Here is a 17,850-nt window from a genome sequence, read left to right on the forward strand (position 1 = left end):
TGCAAGGAACATTTTATGAGGCAGCTTCCCTCCCTTCTTCTGGTAGTGGAGGGGAAAAAACACAACAACTTTTGCAACAACTGATCTAGGAATAATGCAAAGTCCGAGGCAGCCACCCTCAGCCAGAACAAGATGACAACATTAATGGGTTTTGCTTCCCAAGGTTCAATTCCCTCTCCATTTCCCTATGATGTGTGACATTCCCTTTGAGGTCAATGGAATCTGGTCCCAAGACAAAGAAGGGGGAGTGGGCGTGTGGGAAGTCTAAGAGAAGCCTCACATTTCTTCCCCCCGTGCAGTTCTGAAACCGCTCCTGTACGAGGAAGTTGTCAGAATTGCACTTGATAAGCAAAAACTTTAAAATGTAAACTCAGCTTTCTGGAAAAAATAGCGTGTAGTAAAAGTCAAACTGTTCCCTCTGGCTGCAGTACAGATAGGGTGGGAATGGGCGGGTCAGGGGGGAAAAAAAGAGGTGGTGAAAGGGTTTTCAAGGGTACCCCTAACATTGCAAACTGGGGTGCGTGGGAGAAGACTATTTGCTGCATGCTGTTATAGCATGCTATGCACAGTACTGGAAACAAAACTTTCATTACTCATCAACGCACCCTTCTCCCATTGAAAGCTCGCATACTGCAACACACACACAAAACTGGCTGATTAATTCATTAAACACAGGCTCGAAGACCTATAGAAACAAAACTGTTTAAACAGATGCATCATTTTGTTTACATTATTTTGTTAAGCAACATTTTCTTTAATAAAAAAAACAGCCTGGCGAGGGGTCTTGTGTGCCACTGAAATGCACAGCAGACAGCCCACTCTACTGCAAGACTATTTTCAGCAGCACTCAGTAATTGTTAAATTGTTACTTACTTTGTGCCAAAACTATGTTCTGAACAGCTGGCTTTAGCCAATGTTTGATTAAATGTAGTTAGGTGTCCTTACAGAATAACTGCAGGATTCCCACACAGGCAAGACATATAATCAATTATATTTCCGTTGGTACATCCTGAAATATTAAAAGTTTGTGTTCTAATTAAACAGTTTATTCATGCAAAAACTAAAATTACAGTGGATAATTATGCAACAAATTGCTCACTTTACTCTATAATCAATATCTCTAAATGCTGGATAACGAATGATCATATGACATGACAGGGTAAATATCTAGTACCCTATCAACCAGTAAAGGAATTAAAAATAATCAAGCTGCTTTTAAATTTTTAAAAAGCCTTTCAACTATGAGAACCAGTGATATTAGACAATATTCTGCAGAGACTGCAGTTTCATGTCCCCATTCACTTATTGGTGAGAATGAGATTCAGCTTGTAAGGATAAAAATATTCCTGTGAAAACATGTGCCACTCGCAGCTTAGGTTAAAAGCTTTCAATGAGGTTAACAGGCAATGCTAAATCCAAATCCAAAGAAAGAAGAGCAAGCAGCAGCTGAGATGTGAAGTCCAAAAGGTGCAAGAAAAAAAAGCAAAGGCACACTATAGTTTTCAATTATGTGGAGCACTCCTCTGAGAACAGCTTTTACCTCCTTCAGTTGAGTATAGGTTGCAGACCCAGCGTAAAAGGATCTGTGGACCATAGAAAGACAGATGGACAGACACTGCACTCCAATAGATTAACATCTTCTATCAAAATCAGTGTACTGGTGATGCACTGGTCTGAGCTGCCTGTTGTTGTTCCTGACATTGAAGTGTAAACAGGGCATCAATATTCAAGAGTAAACATGACTTGCAAGCAAGTGGATGTTTAGAGAGTTGCTCTTGCATTTTCTGTCAGAGAAGGAGTGAGCTGGGCCATGCTATTCTTGGCACTTCCTGAAGTTCAATCAGTGGATTTAACTGGAGAGAAGAGGGAGATGGAAGAAAGGGAAACCAAATCCTTTACATAAAGCTATGTATGATAGAAACGGAGGGCTGGAAGGGACCTCAAGAGCCCAGCCCCCACACTGAAGCAGGACCACATACAGCATGTTAAAAAATTACTTGACCACAGGGGTCTTCTGCAGTCACCAAGCTCATTTTCTGAATGGAAACAAAGGACTCAGGAGCTGAACATAATGCCATTTTGCCAACAGTGACTACTGAGCAGGGACAGGAAAAGACTGCTAATTAGCATGAGGACAGGGACAACCCAAAGTGCAGCCCAGGGTGCTTTAATGTGTCCTGCTGCCATCTTCATTTTTCATATGAAGGTGCAATCTGGAGAAACTAAAACCTGGATTTGTGCTGGAAATGGCCCACCTGATGATCACTTTAGATAAGCTATTACCAGCTGGACAATGGGGTGGGAGGAGGTATTTTTTCATATTCTCTGTGTATATATAAAGTCTGCTGCAGTTTCCACGGCATACATCTGATGAAGTGAGCTGTAGCTCACGAAAGCTCATGCTCAAATAAATTGGTTAGTCTCTAAAGTGCCACAAGTACTCCTTTTCTTTTTATGTACCAATGTTCTGTCTTGATCTGCTGCAGCACTCCCAATAACTAGGGGACAGGACATACATATTTCCACTGGTTAGTCTGATGGTTGAGTCAAGCAGCAGCATTGCATGCTGGGACCTAAGCATCAAAGACAACCCAGTGGAGATACAGGCATCTTTTCCTCCTCCTTATTGGGACTACAACAGCAGCCCAAGAAGGAGCATTGCTGGGACTCCAGCAGCTAATTCTTTGTTTGAAAGATATGGGCAGGTATTTTTTTTTCTCCAGTACTGTTCTGTTTTAATCTCTCTCTCTCCCTTTGTATATTTGTGAATGGCCAGTAAAATGGATACTTAGAGAAATACAAGGTTACCTCATGTCATGTTCACAGATGGACACCACAGTATATTCATGTACATGCTAAAGGTTACTTTGTCTTCTAACTGGGTTCCTCTCAACTTTTGTCACCTTTGCATGAAATAAAAGATACAAGAAGGATAAGAATGTAATTTTAATTTAGCTAATTTTAAACTCTTTAGAAACAGTATATATCAATTTCAGGCTACAGTCTAATCTGCACAAGTGACCCATTATTCATCAGCTCCACTGGGGCCTCCATTGCATTAGCAAGACTTCCATTCCCCTCTTACTCACCCAAATTTTTAAGGCTTCTATTTTTAGTTTTTTCCCCTTATTGTGTCACTGTTTCTTCTTTTCCCCGCTGTCCTCACTTTTCTTTTATGACTCTTGTTTTCCTTAACCTACACTCTGAACTGCGTCGACAAGTTTTGTTTGTTTAAATGCATTTCCTTTATTTTACTTTTGATTTTATATTTGCTCTCCTCTTGCTATTTGCCTTTTCCACTGCAACTTTTGTTACCTTTGTTGAAAGCCTTTGGATATTAAATTATTTTATTTTGGGGACAGTAAAGGAGGTTTACCTCCGTATTATTATGGTTTGTCTTGCTTTGATTTAATCTAATCTCATATGTTTAACATATTCCGCATGGAGCAAGTGTTGCTACAGTTTTTCTTTTCTTTTGAAGAATTCCTCACTATCTGCAATCTTGACTCGTGTATTTTCTTTATGCACTTTAATCCTCTCTCCTCTTGTCTAGGAACATTTGTATGGCTGCATGCACCTTCCTTGAATCTAATTAAGCAAAAAGACACTGTTTGCTTCCTAGCCAAGTGTTGTAAGAATTACACCATCTGATCTCTAGAGGATTTCCCCAGATCAAACCCCCTCTGATTAATTTAACCCAAGCAATACTTCAAGCCATATCAAAATACTGTATTTACTTAAACAGGAAAAGTTATTAAAAACTAAAGAAAACCCAGGGGATGTGGATGAGGAAATCACATTGTATCTGTGTTGATCAAATTGGTTCATAAGCATAGACAAAGTACAGGTGAACATCTTTTTAGTCTTTTTACACACAAAATTTTTTTTCATTGTCTTCATTAGACATTTTGAACTATTAAGTGGAGACCGTCAGATCAATTTAGGACTAACTTTTATGTTTGATTAAAAACAAGATTTTTACAATTTGTCATTAGAAATTTTCCCTTTTTTTATTCTAATGAAAATAGTTTATGTAAATACAAACATTCCCCTGCACTTTTTTCCAACCCAAACATTACAGCATTGTGCTCGTGCATGAAAGCCAGAAAGTGAAACTAACTAGTCCATTTTCAGTGTCCATGCTGAATGAAAAATGTAAGATCGTCGTATGAATTGCAAAAAGTGAATTTGTTGTGGGTTTTTTATTAGTTGTGTTTCAATAACTTAAGGTATCACTACCAGACAGGTTTTAAAAAAAAAAGGTCAAAACAATGAGCTTTAGAGTTCACGTTTGAACACATGGATGAAAATACTGTGCATGAAGTTGCTGGATCAATGCATAGAAACATTTTAAGTTTACTAAAATGGCTGAGTTTAACAAGAGGATACAGCACGCAACCTGATCAACTCTTCCTTCACTAGCAGGAGAGAAGTTCAGGGTCAGTGGTTTAATAGTGCAATCGTCTTTCATTTTTTAAAGAGACTACAAATTCTGCTTAGATCGCAAATGAAAGCGAACAGCATTCTCTTCCTTCTCTCTAGTAGGAGCTTATCCACGTCACAAATAAACCACCACAGAAACAAGCACAGTCTCTGACCAGAAGGCTCTGCATGTCACGATGGAGGTGTACTGACAGAGCAGGAAATCTTATTTAAATGTATGTCATGCCATGTCCTAGTTAATACTATTAGTTCAGGACTTCCATAAGCATCTATTTATTCCAAACATGTTTTAAAAAAATAAATATGGAGTTTTTCAAGGATGCCACAGTATCTCCATTTTTGCTCTGGGCCATACATAGTTTGGCACTTCATTGTAATTATGTTTAAATAAGACAATTTATGTCCAAGAGAAACAAAAAGACATTTTTTCTTCATAGCAATCATATGCCCTTCTACGGACTTACAAACCAAAGAGATTTTGAGAGTTAATATTTAAAATGATGCTTTTGGTATCTATCAAAGTATTTAAAAATATATTTCAGAACTTATTAAATATTTTATTTCTGTGAGAACAAGAATATTTCAGCTGTCCACTGGTGATCAACTAATCAGGTAATGAGAGATGCTAGATGCTTCAAATGAATTAGGATTTTCTTCCAGAGAAAACTAAGGACATTAATATGTGGCCTTAGTAATATTTTTATTCTTTACTGAATTTAAAATCAAGTGCCATATGATAAAACCATAATAATACACATAAGGCTCTATCCACAACATCTGACCTTTCCTAATCCCAACTGGTTTGAAGCAACAGTCTCAACCACTTAGAGACAGTCTGATATAATCATTCACTCAAGTTAGTTACTCATTAACTTGTTACATAATATTTATGTTGCATTAGTAAAGCCTATGTTTAAACCTCAGACAGTAGCTCAGAGGGAATGCTCCTAAACCAAGCTGACCCTAGTTCTCGAACTGGAGAATTATTACTCAGTTCCCATTCACCATGGCTAGTTAAGTCTGAGGCATACTCACCTGAACTCTTTCCAAGAGAAATAATTAGGGTTGCAGCCTATTTACAAGCAGTCCTATTCAACATGGAATTCAGGATGTGATTACCTAACATTTTAATGATCTCTAAGTAGAGAGCAATTAAAGAAACACTTTAAAAAACAGCTAAAAACCCTACTGGGTGAAGGGTCATGTCAAATATTTACAACAGGAAGAGGGGACTTAGATAAACAGCAGAATACATATTTACCTATCTTCATTTTCAGTTCCATTTCAATTAAAGTCCACTAAAATACTTGAGTGTTAGATAACATCTCATTCTTAATCACAACTGAATAGAGGGTGACAGTGCAAAATACCTAATCTCTTCCTCCTCCCCAATCTAAACACCTGGACCACCTTGTCAACACCACTAAAGCATGAGAAATCTGCAAGTATAATTACACCTTGGGATTACTAATGTGACAGCTCTAATAAATACTCCCCAGAGCATCTGCTGATCTAATAATTGGCACTAGAAAATAACACATGTTGCTATTAACTTTCATTGACTAAACACACTGGCAAGCCACTGAACCGTGCCAGGCAATGGGGGAAAAAAGAAAAGCAAGGGAAGGTGCAGCAGTTGTAGATTTATCCAGTTCAATCTCTATTTTTGGTATTTGTAAGGCACCTATCACGGTGCACCACTATCTAAGCACCAATACCTGGTAATTTAAATATTACCAGGATGCTACTATTAAGACCTATCTCTTTAAGTGTGGAATCTGTCAGTTTAACAAACCAGAGTTACTGCAGCTTTAAACGTATCCCATGAAAGGAAAAAAATCACCTTATTAGAACTCTTCAAATTCCCATCTCTCTACCATCCAGTCAAAATGCCATTTTATTTTACAATGCACAGCTTTCTTTAGTTGGAAACACATTGGTCTGGGTAATGCTCACAATAAGGAGATTCCTTGGGTATTTGACAGGCTGGGCTATGTTTAGTTTAGGATCACAAACATTTTTTATCTCCAATTCTCTCAAGACTTTGATTTGGCATTTGGGTTTTTAACGTGGTTCCTGGGCTTCCTTAGAAGTTTGTTGGTTGTTAAACCTGAAAGCAACTGACATATACTAAAGGGATCCTTTCCTGGCATTTTCAGTTTAAATTGTTTGTGAAACTGACAACTCTTGGAGAGATGGGTCTGTCAGCTAAGATTCTGGAAGAGAAACTTCATGGCTTTTTTTGCTCCCTGAAAGGATGAGGAATGAAAAAAAAGCAACTTAGGTAGATATGATTCATAAAGACTCAAATCAAAGCAACCCTAATTGTGGTTGTTCAGGGAATACAGGGGAGGGGGAAGGAGAGAATATAAAGTTTTAAATGCAATTCTTACAGAAGTGGATTCCTGTTTTTAATTTTTTGAGATTTCAGACTTTTTTTTTTTTAATCCTCAGAATGTAGGATTCCGAGTTGTGGTACCGTTATTTGTACTTCAATAACACCTATATGTCCACATTGTGCTAGACAGCATACAAATACACAGTAAGAGAATCTCTTCATAGAAGAGTTTATCTAAATAGACAAGACAGACAAAAGATGAGATAGGAAACAAATGCAGAGAGAAATTAAAGGCACTTCAGAAGGTGATTTGTCATTGCACTCTGCATTGCACGTAGCCCTGCTGGCACACTCTAAAAGGTACCCATGTTTACATTAACATAGTCCCATTTGAAACCCTTGCTCACATAGAGAAGTGCCTTATTCTGTGAGTGGCCCCAGTGAAATCAACAGAGCTCATCATGGAGTAAAGTGCTACTCAACATGTGTTAGGATGGCGAAATCAGGCCTTTAATGTTTTAATAATTATTTAGTGGGTGTTAACACTGAAGAGGCCCCAAAAATAGAGTTCAAGAGAGAGAAGCTAGATCCTGAAGCAAACTTTAAACACTCAACACTGAGAAGAGAATTGTGAAATCACAGCATAAGTTATCAGCTCCTCAAAAACAACAAGGAGTCCTTGTGGCACCTTAAAGTCTAACAAATTGATTTGGGCATAAGCTTTCATGGGCTAAAACCCACTGACTCCTCGTTGTTTTTGCTGGTACAGACTAACATGGCTATCACTCTGAAACCAGTTCCTCAAAGTATATCAAAAGCATTAGACATTGTGGGAATTCCCCATGGCTTACACAACACAAATAGGAAGTCATGTGCTACCCAAAAAACAAATCTAGCAAAAAATATTAGGGCAGAAACAAGAACAGGCTGGATTTCACCAAAACTGTCCTTTAATGAAACATGTTCTTAGTATTTGTTCCACTGTCCATTAGAGGGAAAACAAGCTCCATAAACAGATGCCCAGACATGAGCTACACATCTCATTTACAGTCAGCAGAATACAGTGGGATGTGTCTTTGTTCTAATAAATGATTGAAAAGGGTTTGTTGTTCAGTGGTCACGGCAGTGGTACATATAGCCTTTCCTTTCCAGGTCACTGGCGGAACAAGGCCCAGAACTGTAGTGATCAAAAGTAACTACCATTCCAGTGGCTTAAATAGGTATAAACTGGCCATGAATAAATTTAGGCTGAAAATTAGAAGGCTTCTAGCTATCAGAGGAGTGAAGTTCTGGAACAGCCTTCACATAGGAGTAGTGGAAGCAAACAACTTAAGTAGTTTTAAGACGGATCTTGATATATTTGTGAAGTTGATTTTATGATGGACTGCTTGTGATAGTAGGGGACTGGACTCAGTAACCCAGGAGGTCCCTTCCAGCCCTATGTTCCTAAATGAGTTGCTCATCTCAGTCCTACTACTAGGGGAGAAAGAACCTTCATCACAGAAGCACAGCATGAATGGCAGGAGACTGAACTACCTTGTCATCAACAGACTAATCTTCTTCTAGAGAGGGTGTGGTCTCAGTGTGGATCACTATACAACATTACATCATGCTGGCACTTCTTCCCCAGTCTCTGAGCTGTACATATGCAAGAGCAAGGCTCACAATACTCCCTCACACCAGCTGTGAAGGCAAGAAGCTCCTTGCTCACGCTTCCAAGGTTTGTGCAGAGCAAGAGGTGAGTCACCAGGTTCCCCCTCATGTGGAATTCTGAGTAGGTGATACCTGGGCACCTTTGCCTATAAGGGAGGAGGAAAGATCCACCATCACCCTCCTTCCTTCCCAGAAGGTTTACTAGCAGTCCAGGGGGCTGTGGTAGTGGAGAATATGGGCTGGAAATGAAACACAATGAGGAACACTGGGAATGTGGGTATGGCCAGTGACTGTTACTGGTAGACTACCTCACTTCTCCCTCCTCTCAGTCCCATTGGGATAGAGCAGCAAATCTAGAACTACCATAGCCTATTCTGCATCTGTCTATGGCTAAACAACTTCAGTCTCCAGAGCTGTCAATCTGGCACAATTCCCCGGCACTACATTCACTCTAAGGCCCAGCTACTTTGAAATCTTGATTTACTATTATCGCAAGACCAAATCTTCTGCAATGGGGTTCCACTTTCACTGCTGTGAAATGGGCTGTCAAAACACATTTATTAGGCTGAATTAGGAATGAACTCACAGGAGCTGCATATCACCTGCCTATGACCTCTTTTTCTTCACTTTTAGTATCATCATTTTTTATATTACCGTAGTGCCTAGGAGCCCAAGTCATGATACTCTTAGTTCTTATCAAACAAAATTGTTTGGCTTTGCCTCCCAAGTCCTTTTCGTTCTAACCCAAGCTGAACGTGAGACAATACGCCAATTACACATATTACATGCAATGCAAAGTCTGGCAAGGGCAGCACAGCATAATACGGTGGGAGTCCTGACCCCCTCTCCCCCACGCACTCCCTCAACATCTGAGCTCAGCTGCACCATTCACGCTAGCAGGCCCCAGATCTAAACGTTAATTGCTTGGAGGAAGGGAGTAGGATTTTCCTAAACACTCAACACTGACCTAACTCTGTTTCCATTGAAAGCCAATGGGAGAGAAATTTAATGGGAACAGATTTTGGTCAATGCTCAGCACCTTTGAAAATCTCACCAGGTTCTCAGTGGAGAGAATTCACTTCAGCAAAGCCATGGTGAGCAATCTTGGTAGAAATACACACTACGAGAATGTCTGCTAGCTTAAATATTGAACCTGTTTTTAAAATACCATACAAGGAGCCTTTGCAAGTGGAAAATGTGAAGCACTTGCCTCAGAAACCTGTGAATTCTGGATAGGATAAATAAGTAGGTCAAGCTGACTTGCTAAAATTTGCAAACCTTTCTTCTACCCCCATAAGGAAAACTTTTTAGAGGATACAAAGTCTAGTTTATACTCTAACAGACCAAGAGCCTGTGCTGACAACAATTTAGCAGCACTTTAAGAGGCAGGCTGCTGTGCAAACATTAAAGTTGTTGTGTACACAGGTTTCTGTGTTGAATACTCCCACTAAGCGGGCTGGGGGACAGAGGTTCAGGTCAAAAATCACTTTCAATGGTTTCCTTCACTAACCTCCCCCACCTGACAATGAATTTCCACTAGTGTTCCCTGTACACCCGGTGACAGTATCCCAGATTGCATTATTCGGAGACATCCCAAATGCCATGGGTTGCAGTGAGATATGTAGTATTTTCTATATTATATTGTAAGATATGGTCAGTGAAGTAGAAAAAAGCAAGAGGATTTCACCAGGTGCGAACATGGGCTGGGAAGGAATAATTTTCGGGAGATCAACTGTGGTTTGTTTCTCAATTGAATGTTGCGCACCCTCCCTCTTTCCAAAAGCCCAGTTAGTGAGGGATTCTGTATAGAAGACTGGGCCTACCTTAATTTTAATTTCCATCTGGCAGCTGTTCACCTTTGAGAATGAGAAACAGGAAATCCACGAGCAGAGCAGGCTTAGGCCATATAACCAGGAGCCAAAACAATACACAGGGACACATTTCAAGCTCTCGCTAACTATATACAATTTGGACTCCATATTGTTCTTGGAAGACTGTGAAAATAGACAGCCTACTGTATTTTCTGAAAGGTTGGACACTATGTAAGTAAATCAAGGCAGCTGGCCAAAAAGCCTTATTGTATCAGACAGATCCTTTGGATTTTTTATGATGGGTGGGTGGATTCTTGGTTTCTGAGAAAGAAAAGAGTGTACTGGCTAATATGTAACAGTTACGTTTTGAAGATCAACACTGCTGCTTTACAGAACATAACCTTCTTAAAAAAACCAAAATGCTTACATAAAATAGGTTTCAGAGTATCAGCCGTGTTAGTCTGTATTCGCAAAAAGAAAAGGAGTACTTGTGGCACAAGGTGCCACAAGTACTCCTTTTCTTTTTAAATAAAATAATCATCCTACTGTCTGTTTCTGCTAAGGGTCTAAAAGGTAACCAAAATGATCAAAGACGTAATTTATCACCTGCTATTTTGGCCTTGTTATTCCTAGAAATGATGGTCCCAAAAATCAGTTTATTATTATGATATTTTGCATGTTTTATAGTACTGGCCATCAGACCTCCTCAAAGTATTCCATGAATGTTAAACTTCACAATATTATCCCCCTGTTGTAGGTATTATAGATGGAGAAGTTATGCACAGAGAAGTACTTCTCCCACAGCTGAAAAAGAGAGGTTCTATTTCCTGAGTTTTCACAAATTTTCTGACTGCCAGTTTGTGCTTTAAAAGTGAAGGATGTTCGTTGGTTAAGGGTATACGCTGTTTTTCACTCCGCTGGATCTTTGCAGAAGGAGATTGGTTCAAAAGTGCCCCTCCCACACCCCAAAAAAAGTCCATGACTCTTTGTTAAGAGCATAAAGCATCTGAGAAATTACTAAGGACTGCGGTTTTCTATCTCAGGAGGCCATTATTTAACCAGAGAATCTCCAAGCAGATCAGTTCCTAGAAAGGTTCTTCCTCCAATATTTCGGGAATGAAATCTTTCAAATTAAGTATGTTGGAAACTTAGCCGATTAGAGAGGATAAGTTATGTCTCCTGAACAGCCTGATCTCTACATTTTTGGAGAGAATAAGTCCTTCACATTCCTCTTCCTCAGCAGACTATTTTCTCCAAACAGGAACAGTGGGCAAGAAGGAAAGGGAGATCCTGCTTCCATTTCCTTAGACCCTGAGTTAATGAAAGGCAGCACTGCGTGAGACTGAGATCACTAATAAGAAAAGGAGTTTGGCGCTTAAGAAGCATGGAAGGAAACACTCTCAGCCTGGATCAGCACCATATTAGTCTCATCTCTTGACCTCAGCCACCGTTAAGGTACTTGTAGTCTTAGGGCCATTGTGAGCTAGCATTTGGAGGGTTCAAAACAAATTGTGCCAAAAGAGTCAACAGCACCTTTTAAAAAGAAACAATGCACAGAGGTGTTGGATGGGCAAGTCACGTTCTTTCTAGAACCTTAAACAGTTACAATGCCCCTCTGCCATGTACATTGGTCAAACTGGACAGTCTCTACGTAAAAGAATAAATGGACACAAATCAGATGTCAAGAATTATAACATTCATAAACCAGTCGGAGAACACTTCAATCTCTCTGGTCACGCAATCACAGACATGAAGGTCGCTATCTTAAAACAAAAAAACTTCAAATCCAGACTCCAGCGAGAAACTGCTGAATTGGAATTCATTTGCAAATTGGATACTATTAATTTAGGCTTAAATAGAGACTGGGAGTGGCTAAGTCATTATGCAAGGTAGCCTGTTTCCTCTTGTTTTTTCCTACCCCCCCCCCCCCCCCAGATGTTCTGGTTTAACTTGGATTTAAACCTGGAGAATGGTCAGTTTAGATGAGCTATTACCAGCAGGAGAGTGAGTTTGTGTGTGTATGGGGGTGGGGGGGATGTGAGAAAACCTTGATCTATGCAGGAAATAGCCCGACTTGATTATGTAAAGAGTTGTCACTTTGGATGGGCTAGCACCAGCAGGAGAGTGAATTTGTGTCGGGGGGTGGAGGGTGAGAAAACCTGGATTTGTGCTGGAAATGGCCCACCTGTTGATCACTTTAGATAAGCTATTACCAGCAGGACAGTGGGGTGGGAGGAGGTATTGTTTCATGATTTCTGTGTGTATATAAAGTCTGCTGCAGTTTCCACGGTAAACATCTGATGAAGTGAGCTGTAGCTCACGAAAGCTCATGCTCAAATAAATTGGTTAGTCTCTAAGGTGCCACAAGTCCTCCTTTTCTTTTTACAGATTAAATAGTATTTCTCACCTAAAAGAGCTCCCCTCAGAGAAAATCTACTTTCTCCTAATGATCGATTTGAAGGAACCAGGCCCACCTCCCCTGCCCCCTCCTCCAACACATACAAATCCCTGAAGTTCATCTGGGAGTGTATGAGGATATACTGCCATCATCTGAAAAATGGATTAGTGGCACTGGAGAAAAATCAAAACGTCATGCTTCACAATTACATCATTTCCTGATTTCAAATGCCTACCTACTGGGTGCTGGAATATCTAACTCTTATGAGGGACATATACGAGATGCTTCAAAGAATGAGTATGGATCTTGGCAGGAAGGAAGCACTTACTGCCTGCCTAATGTAATATGAATGATCGTTTGTTGCCAATAGACAAGTGTAATTATTATTACTCAGCAGAAATGCTATTGCTGAAGCAATGGAGAAGCACTAGATCAATCACTGTCCTGGGAGGCAATGTGGACCAATGGACAGGGCACTAGAAAAAAGTTTCAGGAGAATTTTTTTCTATTCCCAGCTCTACATTATTGTGCGACTCACTTGTGATGCTCAACTTGTAACCCCTCGAGCCTGATTTCCCACAACTCTAAATGTCTTCAATGGGAGCTGCAGCTGCTTAGCACTTCTGAAAAGCAAACCTGCATATCCCAATTGGACATCCAAATTTAGTGGCCACTCTTGAAAACGGTGGCCTTGTGTCTGTGCCTCATTGCCCTACTTCACAGATGTGAATAATGGCACTTATCCCCTCTTTGTAAAGCACTTTCAGCTCCACAAGTGACACATGCAAAATATTTGTGTGTTAGGTTGTTAATGCCCTGTTTATACAGAGGCTTGTCACTATTTATAATACTTTAATGTGTTACATGGGCATCTTGGAACACATGTAATGCAGTACAGGATATTAGATCAATAAGCCCGGCATGTTTGCATATAATCAGCTTCACCTTCTGTCAACTTTCCATTCCTAACATTCCTATAATAATTACTAGCTAAGAGCTAGTTTGGGTAAAGATATGCTGGACAAGCCAAGTTTCACTTTAAGTTTTGTGCAATACAACTTCGACTTCAAAATCTAGTTAGAGATGATCGTACAAGGGCATCCCAGAAATGAGAGCCAAAGCTTTCAAATTACTTCCTAATAAAGATACCGCCTCAGATACGTACTCTGCAAAAGAGATTACTCAGTATTACATTCATTTTAGCTTTCAAAGCCTACCCAAGCCTATAAATTACTTAATAAAACACTTTCTTTCAGATACGGGAAACATTTTGCAAGACTACATGAAAACACAAAGTATCCTCGCACTGCTCTGAGGAACACACTGAAACGCACTATTGCTTTGTGCCTGGTTTCCACTTCAAGCGGAAAGAAAACACTGACCCAAGTCCTATACAAATCCAAATTCAAGCCAAGCTAGTTTTTCCATTTACTTTAATGACAGAGCTGTAATTCAAAATATAACTCGCATTACAGGAGAGTGATCTTAAAGAGACACTCAACTTGAAATGTAGTCAACGTTTTAAAACAATTAAGTTTAAAGTAGTTTCAGGTGTTATACCCCCTCCCTCCTCCCCAAAGTCCCCACTGCCAGTTTCTGTGGCTTTACAATGTTTGATTTTTGGTTCCCAAAATGTTTTTATCCCTTCACCGTTGCTGTGTGAAAGACCCATACAAACATAGGAAAATTATTAATGAACGACTATAAGGGGAAAACAGTGAAACTGACTATAGACAAAAGGCCAGATTTTTAAAGTTATTTAGGCATCTAAAGGGCTTCTATTCACTGCAAGAGCTGGAGTAAGCAAGTAGTGAGAGTGAGCACACTGTGAAATACTAGAGCTAGTGATTTACTTAGCAGAGTGATTAGATTAGTGGTCAATGAGTTTGGCTTCTGGATTACTAGCTGGAGCTTCAACCCATCCCCAAACAGGCCTGCTGGTTTGAGTGTGGGGGGGGACAAGAGTCGGGTTAGGGGTAAAAGCCACAAGTACTCCTTTTCTTTTTGCGAATGCAGTGAAGATGAGTCCAAAGACGCAGATCGGTGCCTAGGGAGATTTTCAAAGGCACATAACTGCCATTAATTTCAGAGGCACGTAGGCGCTGTTGAAAATCCCATTAGGTGCCTATCTGCATCATAGGCACCTAAATACCTTTAAAAATCTGGACCAAAGTGCTACCAAACACACAATATAAACTGGAAACAACTAGAGAACAATATTTTTCTCTATTCTCTGTTCGTTAATAATCTTAGGGCTTGTATGTAACAATGGAAAGTACAAAGTCTTCAGACAGAGGATTTGTTAAATTTCTCTAACTTTTACCATACCTGCAAATACACAAGAGGGTCGGAACCTCAGATAATGTCAACCTGGGTAGCATCATCAACTGACCTAACATATGCAGCTGAACAGCAGATCGAGGGACATAATCGTTCCCCTCTATTTGGCATTGGTGAGGCCTCATCTGGAGTACTGTGTCCGATTTTGGGCCCCACACTATAAGAAGGAGATGGCCAGCCCTCTGTGGAGATAGAGGTGGTTAGGGACTATTTAGAAAAGCTGGACGTGCACAAGTCCATGGGGCCGGACGAGTTGCATCCGAGAGTGCTGAAGGAATTGGCGGCTGTGATTGCAGAGCCATTGGCCATTATCTTTGAAAACTCGTGGCGAACCGGGGAAGTCCCGGATGACTGGAAAAAGGCTAATGTAGTGCCAATCTTTAAAAAAGGGAAGGAGGAGGATCCTGGGAACTACAGGCCAGTCAGCCTCATCTCAGTCCCTGGAAAAATCATGGAGCAGGTCCTCAAAGAATCAATCCTGATGCACTTGCATGAGAAGAAAGTGATCAGGAACAGCCAGCATGGATTCACCAAGGGAAGGTCATGCCTGACTAATCTAATCGCCTTTTATGATGAGATTACTGGTTCTGTGGATGAAGGGAAAGCAGTGGATGTATTGTTTCTTGACTTTAGCAAAGCTTTTGACACTGTCTCCCACAGTATTCTTGTCAGCAAGTTAAGGAAGTATGGGCTGCATGAATGCACTATAAGGTGGGTAGAAAGCTGGCTAGATTGTCGGGCTCAACGGGTAGTGATCAATGGCTCCATGTCTAGTTGGCAGCCGGTGTCAAGTGGAGTGCCCCAAGGGTCGGTCCTGGGGCCGGTTTTGTTCAATATCTTCATAAATGATCTGGAGGATGGTGTGGATTGCACTCTCAGCAAATTTGCGGATGATACTAAACTGGGAGGAGTGGTAGATACGCTGGAGGGGAGGGATAGGATACAGAAGGACCTAGACAAATTGGAGGATTGGGCCAAAAGAAATCTGATGAGGTTCAATAAGGATAAGTGCAGGGTCCTGCACTTAGGATGGAAGAATCCAATGCACCGCTACAGACTAGGGACCGAATGGCTAGGCAGCAGTTCTGCAGAAAAGGACCTAGGGGTGACAGTGGACGAGAAGCTGGATATGAGTCAGCAGTGTGCCCTTGTTGCCAAGAAGGCCAATGGCATTTTGGGATGTATAAGTAGGGGCATAGCCAGCAGATCGAGGGACGTGATCGTTCCCCTCTATTCGACGTTGGTGAGGCCTCATCTGGAGTACTGTGTCCAGTTTTGGGCCCCACACTACAAGAAGGATGTGGATAAATTGGAGAGAGTCCAGCGAAAGGCAACAAAAATGATTAGGGGTCTAGAACACATGACTTATGAGGAGAGGTTGAGGGAGCTGGGATTGTTTAGCCTGCAGAAGAGAAGAATGAGGGGGGATTTGATAGCTGCTTTCAACTACCTGAAAGGGGGTTCCAAAGAGGATGGCTCTAGACTGTTCTCAATGGTAGCAGATGACAGAACGAGGAGTAATGGTCTCAAGTTGCAGTGGGGGAGCTTTAGATTGGATATTAGGAAAAACTTTTTCACTAAAAGGGTGGTGAAACACTGGAATGCGTTATCTAGGGAGGTGGTAGAATCTCCTTCCTTAGAGGTTTTTAAGGTCAGGCTTGACAAAGCCCTGGCTGGGATGATTTAACTGGGAATTGGTCCTGCTTCGAGCGGGGGGTTGGACTAGATGACCTTCAGGGGTCCCTTCCAACCCTGATATTCTATGATTCTATGATTCTAAGGATGTGGAAAAATTAGAGAGAGTCCAGAGGAGGGCAACAAAAATGAATAGGGGACTGGAACACATGACTTACGAGAAGAGGCTGAGGGAACTGGGATTGTTTAGTCTACAGAAGAGAAGAATGAGGGGAGATTTGATAGCTGCTTTCAACTACCTGAAAGGGGGTTCCAAAGAGGATGAATCTAGACTATTCTCAGTGGTAGCGGATGACAGGACAAGGAGTAATGGTCTCAAGTTGCAGTGGGGGAGATTTAGGTTGGATATTAGGAAAAACTTTTTTACTAGGAGGGTGGTGAAACACTGGAATGCGTTACCTAGGGAGGTGGTGGAATCTCCTTCCTTAGAAATTTTTAAGGTCAGGCTTGACAAAGCCCTTGCTGGGATGATTTAATTGGGGATCAGTCCTGCTTTGAGCAGGGGGTTGGACTAGATGACCTCCTGAGGTCCCTTCCAACCCTGATATTTTATGATTCTTCAAAATTAATAGTAAAAATACATGGTTCAACCCAGTTCTCAAATTTTTCTAGATCCTACTGAAGCCACTTCTTATTACATGACCAATCTCGGTAACCTATAATCTTAAAGGTTAATTTAAGAACAAGTTAAGGCTGAAGCAATGTGAACAAGTCTACCTAAATTAAATTAATTATAGAGGGCAAACTACATGATGCAACCTTCCCATTTTGCCACTTAATCTTTTCTAAGAGATCAAGGCAAAGTGGACAGTATAAGATCCAAGTTCAGAGGTGCAAGATGTGATAAAGTAGCTACTATGGCAGGTGTTTCAGTGAAGTGGTGGGTTTAAAGTAGGAAGAGGTAGTAGAAATGCCATTTTCCCCCATTCTCTCTCGTGATAATGGTTTTTAAAAAGTATTTACTCTGTTCCTCATTTTAACTGATCAGCTTTGAAAGTACGATCTATGCCTGTCAATGCAATACTCAGACCAGTGTTGGTGTTGTCATTGTGGCAACATGCCACCTGATAACCTTATTTTCAGTTTTGTAGAGCAGAGCATTAATTAGATCTTAACTATAAACATACTAGTAAATTTAATAATCATTTAATAAAGAAATTATAAATACACAA

At 40.6% G+C, this 17,850-nt stretch overlaps 1 protein-coding gene across 14 annotated transcripts in view; it reads right to left on the bottom strand.

The window, feature by feature from the left end:
* NCOA1 (nuclear receptor coactivator 1) overlaps positions 1 to 17,850 on the bottom strand; it is a 359,657-nt gene that overhangs the window by 223,931 nt on the left and 117,876 nt on the right. The window contains exon 3 of one of the 14 annotated variants that reach the window (XM_073335585.1): positions 874 to 1,009. The exons of 12 other annotated variants lie outside the window; for them this stretch is intronic. The gene's annotated coding sequence lies outside the window, so the exon portion shown is untranslated. Of the gene's footprint in view, positions 1 to 873; positions 1,010 to 2,808; positions 2,904 to 17,850 lie in introns of all 14 variants that reach the window. One more of the 14 variants, XM_073335584.1, reaches the window with a different exon arrangement.

The sequence above is a fragment of the Lepidochelys kempii genome, chromosome 3, assembly GCF_965140265.1.
Source record: "Lepidochelys kempii isolate rLepKem1 chromosome 3, rLepKem1.hap2, whole genome shotgun sequence".
Classification (NCBI taxonomy): Eukaryota; Metazoa; Chordata; order Testudines; family Cheloniidae; genus Lepidochelys; species Lepidochelys kempii.